This window comes from Rhodnius prolixus, unplaced genomic scaffold, assembly GCF_049639745.1.
Source record: "Rhodnius prolixus isolate KJV_2025 unplaced genomic scaffold, Rpr scaffold_10, whole genome shotgun sequence".
Classification (NCBI taxonomy): Eukaryota; Metazoa; Arthropoda; class Insecta; order Hemiptera; family Reduviidae; genus Rhodnius; species Rhodnius prolixus.
The window spans coordinates 27,194,999-27,207,106 of record NW_027411615.1 but is presented as its reverse complement, the minus strand read 5'-3'; positions in this window follow the sequence as shown (position 1 = coordinate 27,207,106).

The following is a 12,108-nucleotide window of genomic DNA, read 5'->3' as shown; positions in this document are numbered from 1 at the left end:
ACGTTAAATAAGCTTATTAAAGATTTACAGAAAATATTTATGTTAATAACAAAACTTCTTATATCAAGGAAGCACAATAAAGTTTTTCCACTCACTAGTGAGGAAAGTGACACTAATGGGAATTTTTCCCCACTAGTGTGGGAAGTTGGGCATTACACAGCTGATTTTAATTGAGTAATGAGAACTTCCCCACATGGTTGCAGAAAAAGATAAATTAATTGGAGTTTATTTTGCTTAGCAAAAATATCTTTTTTTATTTTTTATTTATCTTCTATAAATCAAACGCAGTGTTCTCTCACATGCTTGTTACAGCCTCCGCAATGTCTAAAGCAACAGTGTGCCAAACCGCAGTTGAATCCATGAATGAACAATCTATTTTATTGATTTGTAATAGAGTTCCACTACTGTCTTCCTTTTAGAAATCTAATTCATTTAAGTTTTATTATTGTTTTTGTGCATTACTGCATCAAGCGATAAAGTTCTCATGGATTATATTCAATAAATAGTAATTCCAAAGAATTTAATCATACCTCAACATTGATCATTTTCTTAAATTGATGACCAGTTAATTTATACTAAAATAGTTATGAAGCAGAAGATTAATGAAAATATCACATTATTCCGGGATGTGATCTAGTTTGCAGCTAATTTCATGTTATTAAATAAATAATCTGCCCAGTTTGTAGCAGTGAAGTATTAACTGCTGATATTAAATTAAAAACTTGGCAAATAAAAACAGCAACTCATACTTTTGTAATGTTTTATACACATTTTGTTTTGATCTATGCTTAACCACAATTCTGATAAAATTACTGACTTTAATTTGCTTTCATTAAAACTAAAAAAAAAATCGAAATTGAACTCACAAACGATTTTTTGTTTTAGTACTATTTATTGAACGGCAGCGGTGTCCCTCTCACAAGGTTCATTGATGCGATGTCAAAGTGCTGAAAGAATTGCTAATCGAGGCCAGCGTGGCCCCAGGCTTTGTCTCCATTTACATTTATTTTCTAGGTTTATCTTAAATTAAGTTTGGCATGGTGTAGATGTTATTTGAGTATTTATTGTTTGCACGTTGATTACTATGTGATACCAATTAATGAAAGCTATTACAAAATTATTCAAAAGTCTTAAATATTTTACCAAATAAATGGAATAAAAAGGATTGATATCAATAATATAATATACGTTCAATACATAAATTAGAGACCTAGTGATGAGGCAAAGCTGGTGAACAATAGTTTTCATAATTCCTAGTGAGGTTACATCACAATGAGTCTGGTTGGTACTAATCTTCTCTGTTCTGCACGCAGCTTCCATCTTATTGTTAAGCTTATTGTAATTCAAATAGCGCTTACTTCAACTAGTGGTACGAGGATTTAGTAGTTGTGTTGCTTTTAATAAAAGATTAAACAAAATTTAAAATGAATCCATTATTCATAAATTCCTGGATTTTCTTGTCTTTCTTTTTTTATTCATATTAAGCAGATGCATTAGTTATGATTATCTATTATTTTAGAACTTTAACGTGGCCCCTAAAATGTTAATCGATGTAGCAAGTTTAGTCGAAAGGAACTATTTAAAATTAAATGACGTCGATACACGCCTTAGCAGTCGTCGTTACTTTTTATCGAGAAATCGCTACAGATTATCATATAGATCTTTCAGTGGCTTGCAAAGTGAATGAAAATTTGACCAAGTTTCTTGTGTTTAAAACAAAAGATTGCCACCAATGGAACTTGGTACGATTTGGAAGCGGTGAGCAGTTTCCAGTGGCTTGGTTCCATAATTAATTGGAATTTTGATCTGAATGAGAAGCCGATCGATCAATGCTGCACCAAAATTTAGAAAGGCTAATTCCCTAATGATGCTGACTGTCAGTTACGCCTCGGAAAGTTTGTTCCGTCGTATTTTGTTTTCTTTCACCTATGGACTGTTTTAACTAAAGACTATCACTCAGTTAAAAACTGATTTTAACTTGTTTTCTGATCATTTCATGCTTCTTTCAAAACAACGATTTTATTTCCATGGATATTGAAACCCTCGCAATTTCAAGTAAAAATTAAGTTAGAACTTGAGAATTTATAGAAAGAGAAAGTAGAGTGAGGTATGGAGGTATATTCACATTTATCTCTTTCAAAGTTATTTTAGAACATTATTAACAATACATTTTTAACTCTTATTATGTCTGGCTAAGACTGCTTATTAGTTTCGACAGTTCTTTGAAAGTTATTTATATATAAGAGCTTTATAAAAAAATAAAAATAAGCTCTCTTTCAAAGTTACCAGTCCACGTTTTAAGGTTTTTTATTTTGGTTTTTAAGGTTTTATTTTAACTTTTTAAGGTTTTTATTTTGCTAAAGTTTCAGAGGGTAAAAACTTCTACTTCTAAAGTATAAAATGAAGAGGAAAAAAAGGATACAAGTTTGTTTATTCCATTATTTGAATGTTAACACAATTTGTGAAAAAATAAATTTTTCCAATTGAAAATCACCAAGCATACAATGCTTTTTTTTTAGGCTGAAAATCTCTAAGTTAAGAAGATTATAACAAACATTGTAATTGAATTATTTATTATGGAAAGGAAGAAAAGAAGGATCCGAATATTACGTGATGTAAAGGAGGAAACTTGATATTAATTGCTGAAAAAGGAAAAGAATATGATGTATAAATATGAAATGAACGTAAGAGAGAACATAGCAGGAAATTTGAATGAAATGTTTTTGATTATATTAGAAGGGGAGCGAAGATGATGATGATGAAGAGGTACAACTGTGGAGGGGATAGGGAACTGCTGTCTAAAACTCCCCAACAATTACTTAACATGATACTAAGAGTCTTGTGTAGCAAAAGGATATCATAACATAATGAATTCTTCCTTTGCTTCACTGAGTCTAGTAAGAACGTACAAAAAGATCTGAAGAGTGGAAGGGAATTTACGGTTGTAAATCACATGCTGAGAATTAATGAAGATGTTGCCTGAGAAAGCAACAATGGTTCGTCTCATTACTGATTGTTGCAAGATGTCTGCAAACCCAAAATTTTTGTAATATTTTAATGAAACTTCTTCACTCCTTTCTTGGACAGAACAGAATATTACGAGACTAAGTCTTTAAGAATGAAGTTGGTTGATTGTGGTAATGGTTTGGGGAATTTGATAGGAAACCCAAGAGAATCGGTTTACACGAAGCAGCCTTCCAAGATTAGGTCTTTTACCACTTCCCAATCTTTCTCACTCTTCGTGAGTGTGTACAGACTTGAGGGTTAAATGGGAAAGGAATGAAATGGTCTTCATTTGTGTGTTAGTAAAAGAAGTACGTGTCAGGATGTGGCTGTGCGAGCTATAGGACAAAAAGGAAGAAATAGGGGGTGTCCTGTTCACGCTCTCCCCTAAACTGACATACGCGCCACCATAGATCCAAGAACAAAGGCCCTAATCTAAGAGCGTCTGTACGCTGCTAAGTTTTCCATTGCATGGTGACAACTTGATAAACAAACCTTGATAAGTGTTTTGGATATCCTATTACACTTCCTTTATAATTGTATTTTGTTATTTACTTTGTATTTTTTTTTTTAAATTTATTATCACTTTTGATAAACAAAACATTCATATTTTTTATTTAAATTGTTGCATTATCCTTCAACAATATTGATAGAAAAAAAGTGATTATAAAAATGGGAGTAATGCCGAGAATCTTGACTATTATGATAAGCATGGACAGATCTTGAAAGCACAATACTCTTCATTTGCAAAAGTTGCCAATTTTGTAAGGGTTCCAACTGCGACAGAAACAACTAACATTACAAGTCTCACCCAACAAAGCAAAACTAACTTAATAAGTTCTATCCCAACAGAATTACTAATCATGTAAATCCTGTATAAAAACAAGAAAAACCTAAATTCTATTTCTTCAATGATTCCAATCTGGATATTCAATTTTGTTTGGTTGTTTTAAAAAAAAAGATAACTTTTTTTTTTACTTTATTAGCCATATTTACAACTCAAGTAAATCTGTTCATACTGGTTAAATTCACATGGAAGACGTGTTAAGAGTAATCACCCATTGGTGAAACTCTTTCTCGGTGGATATTACACTCACATCAATAGGTCCCTAGGACACTTCCGCTTCAAGCGACGAGGAGGAATGTCTGGAAGGTGTGGAAAGGAGAGTTGTTGGACAAGAGGATAGATTAGGATGGAGAGCTAGGAGGCTGTGAAATTTGCGGTAGCGAGACTTTATTAGATCAGAGACAAAAGGGATGCGAAGGTCAGTGTGAATGGTAAGGTTAGAGATGTAGTATGGAGCATTCAGGATTTTCCGTAGGATTTTAGACTGTAGTGTCTGCAGGCGTTTTGGAGTTAGAGGGTTTGGTTTGAGCCATATGGGACTTAACGGTATCTTGTAAATTGTCAGTTTGTGATTCAAGTCGAATTTGGATAAAATAAAAGATTGTTACAAATTCAGTTATGATTTCAAAATAGCTCAAAAAAAAAAGAAAAGGAAAGATGAGTTATCAGATTAAGATTAAGGAATTTAATTTTTTTTTTTTTGACTGAAGATACGATCACAACTCATCTGAGAGCAGGATTCTCTCCGACTAGTTCTGTTCATCTGAACCAGTTTACTTCAAGCCTTATTCCTTAAATTCACTTAAATCTTCTACTTATGATGTATTTGCTGGTAACCAAACTGGACGGAATTATACTGCTAATCTCATCTTACTTTAATCTTCCATTAAATTATCCTTTGTTCCTACCAACAGATTATTTCCTTCAAAGCCAGAAATTTTTTCTTTATTTTTTTTAATTTAATTTGTTTGACCATCTAAGAAGGGCCGACAATGGTTACTCTTCCCAGAATATTGGAAAGAGCCTAGGGAATGTCAACTTCCTGCTCACCACTAGTTTCTCATTTAGCTTTTTATCTTTCCCTAAAGTTAAAGATTCATTTATTTAGGCATTTCACTGCCCCCAAAAAAATATAAAGTATTTCAGATGTTGGTATTCTTTTTAACGCCCAAAAAAAAGGTGAAAATATTCGCACAAATTTTAGTTATTTCGAATACCAAGTTTTAACAATCTGTATACAGTATACAATAAGTAAATGTGAAGACTGAATATGATGAACTGGTGCGGGAGGAGAAGCTACCCAGTGGTAGCACTCTCTATATGAGAGAGGAGAATGTGAAGAGGAGAATATGAGGAGGAGATACGAGGAGGAGAGAGGAGAGGTATTTAGGTAATCAGCCTACAAGGAAGTCGCGGGACCACTGACGATTCAGTCGACGAGGAGTATTAGGGATATCAGAAGAAGTGAGAGACAGTATAAGAGGATTAGAGCTAGTCTAGTCTAGGATTAGGCTATTTTGGGTATTTAGTCTTAGCGAGTTGGTCTATGAAGGGAATGTTGAGGTCGTTTTGAAGAGTGAGGTTAGTCACCGTAGAAAGGAGCGTCAGCTATCTTTCGGAGGAGTTTCGACTGAAATGTTTGTACTGTCCGTATGTTTGTTGGTTTGGCTGAACCCCACACCACTAGTCCATAAGTCCACATAGGTTTGAGGATAGTGTTTTTTATGTTAAACGTTTGAGTTCAATGGGCAATTTGGAGCGTCGACCAAGTAATCTGTAAAAAAGTTTCGCACGTTTTGTCATTGCTTGTCTTTGAAGTCTAGTGTGTGGATTCCACGTGAGTCGTTTGTCTATGTAGAGCCTAAGGTAGAGCACCAGATTCAGAAATTTCAACAATTTATATTAAGTAATATTTACCGTCAAGAAATCTTTTTTTTTTCGAAATCTAGAAATGGCAACCGCATTGAATCTAAAAGGTGGCACTTTCATCTATTTAGATCTTGCAGTACTTGGGCCCAGCCTTTATTTATTTTATTCACTGTTAGCGCGTTTGTTGCTTTTCAATATTAACTTTATTATAGTAATTAAATATTCTAACGAGAAATAAGTTTATACAGGACATTAAAAGAACTGGTTAGGGTTCCCTTTCAATCAACGCTTGTGTACAAATTCTGGCCTGTAGACTTCAAAAGGTTATGCACCCTGCTATAGAACATGATGGGCTACGTTTTTCTTAATGATGGCTTTAACTCGCTAGTTTTAAGAAATAATAAAATTTCCATAAAAAAGATATTTCTGTTTACTCAGTCACTTATTTTCAAGTTTTAATTTAAAATGTCAAAATAGTTTAAATGAGAAGCTTAATAGTATTAAAACCAATATTAAAAAAAAATAATAATCTACAGATTATTTGTCGCATTTATTGTTTTCTTTTTAAGGAAAAGAGAAATAATTTAAGATCCCAGTAAAACCGTAAAAGAAAAGGTGATGTTTTCTTAAGAACAAAAACACCAACCATTACAAGAAGTAGAGGGAATGAAATGTTTGACCATCTAAGAAGGGCCGACAATGATTACTCTTCCCAGAATATTGGAAAGAACCTAGGAAATGTCAACTTCCTGCTCACCACTAGTTTCTCATTTAGTTTTTTATCTTTCCCTAAAGTTAAAGATTCATTTATTTAGGCATTTCACTGCCCCCCCCCAAAAAATATAAAGTATTTCAGATGTTGGTATTCTTTTTAACGCTCCAAAAAAAGGTGAAAATATTCGCACAAATTTTAGTTATTTCGAATACCAAGTTTTAAATTAGTTTTAAAAAAAATCTTTCTAAAGTTATACAGTTAGTAAATTCCATACATCATACTGAGAAAACAATCTAGAGAGAAGTCTACATCCAACACTTCCTTTAGAACTGCCCTAAACTAGTTTTTCTAGAAACATTATTGCCATAAAAGTTATGGTGTGCTATAAAATGGTACTTTCGGGCAAAGTACTACAAAACGTTAGCTATTCATATGATCCTGCTAAATATTATATAACTAATAGGACTTCTCAATGCAATAGCAGTGTCTCTAATAGAATTTCGTTGATCTATACAGGGTGTCCCGAATTTAAATGTCATAACTTCGGGAGCGTGTAGGGGATCGATAAACTAAAAGAAAAAGTGGTATAGAGATATGCTCGTTTTTGCTTCGTTTTGGAGAAAATCGCAAAAAACATAAAACGTAGTTTTTATTTCTGTACTTATTTATTACTTTTTAATTCATATTTATTTGTTCGCGTTGTCACTTGCCTAATGTAAATATTGTTCAAAATGTTGCCCTCTTGCAGCAATGCAAGCATTGCATCTAGTACGGACAGCTCGTGTTGCAGCCAAACATTGATTTGGTGATATTTGGTGTACTGCAGCCACGATTCGGTCTTGTAATTGCTCTCTTGAGTTGATTGGTAACGAATAAACTTCCTGCTTCAGGAGACCCCATGCAAAAAAGTCCAGTGGTGTCAGATCAGGCGATCGGGGTGGCCAAGATACTACTCCTCCACGTCCAATCCATCTTCGTGGATAATGGTTGTCTAGCCAAGCTCGAGTAGCTCTGCCATAATGAGCTGGACACCCATCGAGCTGGAACCACATTTCGATGCGTTGCTGCAGGTTGATATCTTCTAAATAATTAAGCAACTCGTTCTCCAAAAAGTCTGTATATCTGGCTGCATTTAATCTGCGGGGTAAAAAAAATGGTCCCACTACAGACTCGTTCAAAATTCCGAGCCAAACGTTAACAGCAAATTCATGCTGGAACCTCCATTCCCTAACAGCCCGTGGATTTTCATCAGCCCAACTACGTTTTATGTTTTTTGCGATTTTCTCCAAAACGAAGCAAAAACGAGCATATCTCTATACCACTTTTTCTTTTAGTTTATCGATCCCCTACACGCTCCCGAAGTTATGACATTTAAATTCGGGACACCCTGTATAAGCGCTAAGAGAAAGTAAAGTTTATTGAAAATGGTACAATTTTCAAAAAAAAAATAACAATGAAAAATGAAGATTCTAAAGTAGAAATTCAAGTAATCTTCGCTAAGTTACAGGACGAGTCCCTAGGAAGTCATCAAAGGAAATACGAAAGCCTGAGTTTTCAACGATTTCTCATTTTTGAACGGAAATGTTCCCCCTCTCTCTCACACACACAACAACACAGAATTTTGTAAAAGAAAATTTTTTTTGGACTCAAGAAAATTCAGTTTCGGAAAATCGATTCCGAGCGATATTCTTTCTTCACTGAATAAGAAAAAGTAATAAGTTTTCAGCTCTCAAGTTAGTCGCGAGAGGCTACGGATTTATTTTCATGAGAAAACCATAATTTAAATCGTAGATTTTTTTTTCAAATTTTGTGATTGTTTTGTGCTGAATTTTGAATAGAAGATAATTTTCTAAACCTCACTAAGATATTAGTAGAGATTTAGATCATTTAAGAGAAAGAACGAAATACGTTTATTAATGTCCTGGGACATTAGTCCCTTAAGAACAACAAAAAGTATATACATAAATTTAATTAAACAAATATTTCTCCTCTGAGTTGCTGCTAAATTAATATATACAATATACAGAGTATAAAAAAAAAAAAAAATTATTTCTTTTTTAAATCTAGAATGATAATAGTGAGAGAGTTTATTAGAGACAACTTGTAGGCCCAGTGGTAGGACAGCCTATTTTCAGTTGAATTACTAAAACTAAGAGGTAATAGCCAACATCATGAACTAATCATTAGATCATTGACAATCAGCGCAAATGATAGATCATCGAAACATTAGCATGAAGCGCTTCTCAAGAAAGAAATTGTCCAGGAGATCATTCATCTCTTAAATTGGTAAAGTAAACAATAACAGTAAAAACTACATCAAACTACATAAACATGTTTTCTGATGAATAGCATCGATCTTCTTGTATAAGCTTGTATGATGTAATGTTTAAAGTTTTAATCTAACTGGATATACACTGAAGGCATCTCCTGGGATGTACTGTAGTAGAGGAACCGCCTACCCTAGGCTCAAGATGTATGCTATGTACTTAGAGGGGTCTGTTATAACAATAGCACTGTCATCTTAGGAAAATAGTGTCCTGAGTTGGTGATGAACTCTTAGTAGATGAAGATATCACCCTACTATATTGTCATGCATGTCACCCAAGTAGGTGCCTACAGGCATGAATAAATAAGACTCCATCTTTTAACCAGTTATTCAAGCAAGCGGCATAATTATTTCTTATGATCCGAAATTAATCCATAACTGTCATTAATAAAAAGTGCATCAAGTTTTACTGTGTTGAAATTACATTTTAAATTAGATTCAGCATGTTCTATGAAGTAATTGATGTGCTTATATATCTTTGTGGTTCCATGGTATAGCTTAAAGAAACGTTTCGTTATCGTTGTCATCTCCAGTATAGTTGCTGGTGTTTTTGTTAGCCGTGAGTAGAAAAATCCAGCTAAGAGAAACGCCGTAAAACGTAAGAGTAGATCATTTTCTCATAAACTTCAAGATCCCTCTTCTTGTAATCCTCAAACAAGGGAAAGGAAATTGAAGGGCGTAGTAGTTGATACAGTTTCATATAAGGAAATACTGTGAGCCCTAAAGGGAATATGTTATGGGTTGTTCCATTACAGTGCATTAGTTGGAAGGTACTGTCACATACCTCTACTGGCACTAGTGTGATTACCTCCACTGGCTAACAAATAATTAGTGAGGGCCTTAATGACTCGACCAGCTACCATCTATTCATGAACAAAATTAGTATCTTAATCTTTCAACTACTTTTGATTACAGGGTGAAATTGATTTTACTTTGACTTTGTATTAATTAAAATTAATTAACATCAAGAATGTAAGGGTAGTGAAACCCCACCTCTCATCCACTCTAGCGTAGGGGTAGTGAAACCCCACCACTCACCCACTCTAGCCAGAGAGAAAGAGACAGAATTTTATAAATTTCGACTTCCTACTAGTGGCAATTTGTTAATTTTAAAAGAAAGACTATCAAAAATCATGTCTACATACACAATCGATGGCCAACAAAAATCTGCTGATGAGGCAATCGAGTATTTACTAAATAAAATTAACTCGACAAATACAGTAAACATCCGCAATTTACAGTTAATAAATAACCTACCGGTATTTGATGGAGCACATAATAGCGACATCAATTCGTTCATAGACCAAATTAATAATTATAGTACGATTTCGGGATGGTCAGAAGCCGACAAACTGGAAAATTCTAGCGTAGGGGTAGTGAAACCCCACCACTCACCCACTCTAGCCAGAGAGAAAGAGACAGCCCCCTCGGCACACAGAGAAGGGAGGCTCGGCGAATGTATATAAAAACAAGAGGAAAGTCAAAAAGGAGATTCTGTTCAAAGTCTTGCACTTTAATTGTACACATCGTTTTAGCCACGTCAGTCAGTCTGTTCTGTTCTTGTAGTGTAAAGTATACAGTCCTTGGCAGTCTGTCAAATACATATATAATATCTTATACCAATACAAGGTGTTATTTATCCATCAACATCTACAACCAACATCTCCTCAAACACCATTACAAGAACTTTCTTCTAGTAAAAGCCAATCCTAAGTTTAATACTTGTTATAATGGGCACCGTCAGCTTTCAAGCTAGGGGGACAGCTGAAAATTTTTCTGAAAGCATACTATAGGAACGCAGATGTAAAAAGTGAAGTAATGCCTGCATTTTCAGGCCGGGTTTACGTCCAACTACCAAATTAGGTGTCGCGGACGGAGGTGGATAGCAAACATAACTTTACTATAAATTTCTATTATTAAACAAATAAAAACCAAGGCCTAGACCTGGAATCGAACTCAGTACCACAATACATCTTAACTATGTGGGCCTTGCCCATAAACGCTCGGCTACTGTGGCGCCTCAGTTACACAGTTGTATTTGTAAGAAAATAATTTGCAAAATTGCACTTACAGCAGTTAAAAAAAAGTGCAACAAAATTACGCCGCAAAGTCCTCGATTAGTAGCTTGTGAATTTTGAGGGTCACTTTTCATGGCACTTAGCTCCAAAAATTAGAACGCTTAATAAATACATTTTATCCAAATAATAGGGAATATCGCAAAAACGAAAAAGATCACAAAAATCTAAGTGAGGAATTTGGAGTATTTTATTTATTTAGAAGATAATTTATTTTTGTAAAATAAGATTCCTATCGTGGCTCCATTACAATTAGTAACAGACTGAAACGCTATTAAATCTAATGGTTGCAACAGCGTTTAGTAATTTAAAACTGAAACGATAGACAGTGGGAGAAAGTAAAATTGAACTCGCTATTTTATTAAACTGGTGAATATTGAAAGAGATTCACTCTTCCCTAGTACACCAACAGTTACCCCCATTCGTGTTGGTTGGATGATGATATTCTGCTGAAAATGAAGACCATCCAAACTGGATTAGCTCGAACATAATTACTTTAAACTCTGACAATTAACAAGCCACCTGATACTAGTATAGCTAATGACATTGTCTACCGTATAATATCTTAAACTGCAATCATCCTAGGTACTAAAATCTCATACATAAACTTTCATCAGGCTTATTCCTTAAACAATATTAAAATGGAAGTTAATCAGCAACTACTAAAATATCTTAATAAACTTAATTCAATTTAACAAATATCTAATATTTAGCTATTGGCTATATGGTAATTAATTTTGAAGTTAATGTAATTTTGTAATTACGATAAATGATAATATTTATTGTGAAACCACGGCTTACCATAATTAATGAGAAACTTTATTAGCTGAAAATTTGTTTAATGATTAATTAAGTGAGGTTTCTTTTTTGATTTAATTTTTTAATTTTAAGGTGCCTCAAATTCTAAGGCATTGGCACCTTGAGTCTTTTCCAGCCTCCACGCTTCATAACCACTACACCAAGACGCCCCGCAAAATGAAACAAAACTAAAATGCACTTATTTTTCACCTTGCGTCTAAACGCAGTTTAATTTTCCATTTAATTTGCTTCTATCACAATGATACGGAGTTATTCAATTTTCTAGTAACTCGCCAAGCCAACAGATAGCGTTTACGTCAAACATTCTTTGACAGCAATGCATTCATGGTTAGCAACTCATGAAGATAAAAATCTTTTGTTCATTAATGACTCAGATAAATGGTCGTTAATGGTTGGCTATTAAAACAAATCTATCGTCTGATTTTATCTACCATAATTTATTACCTACTATTTG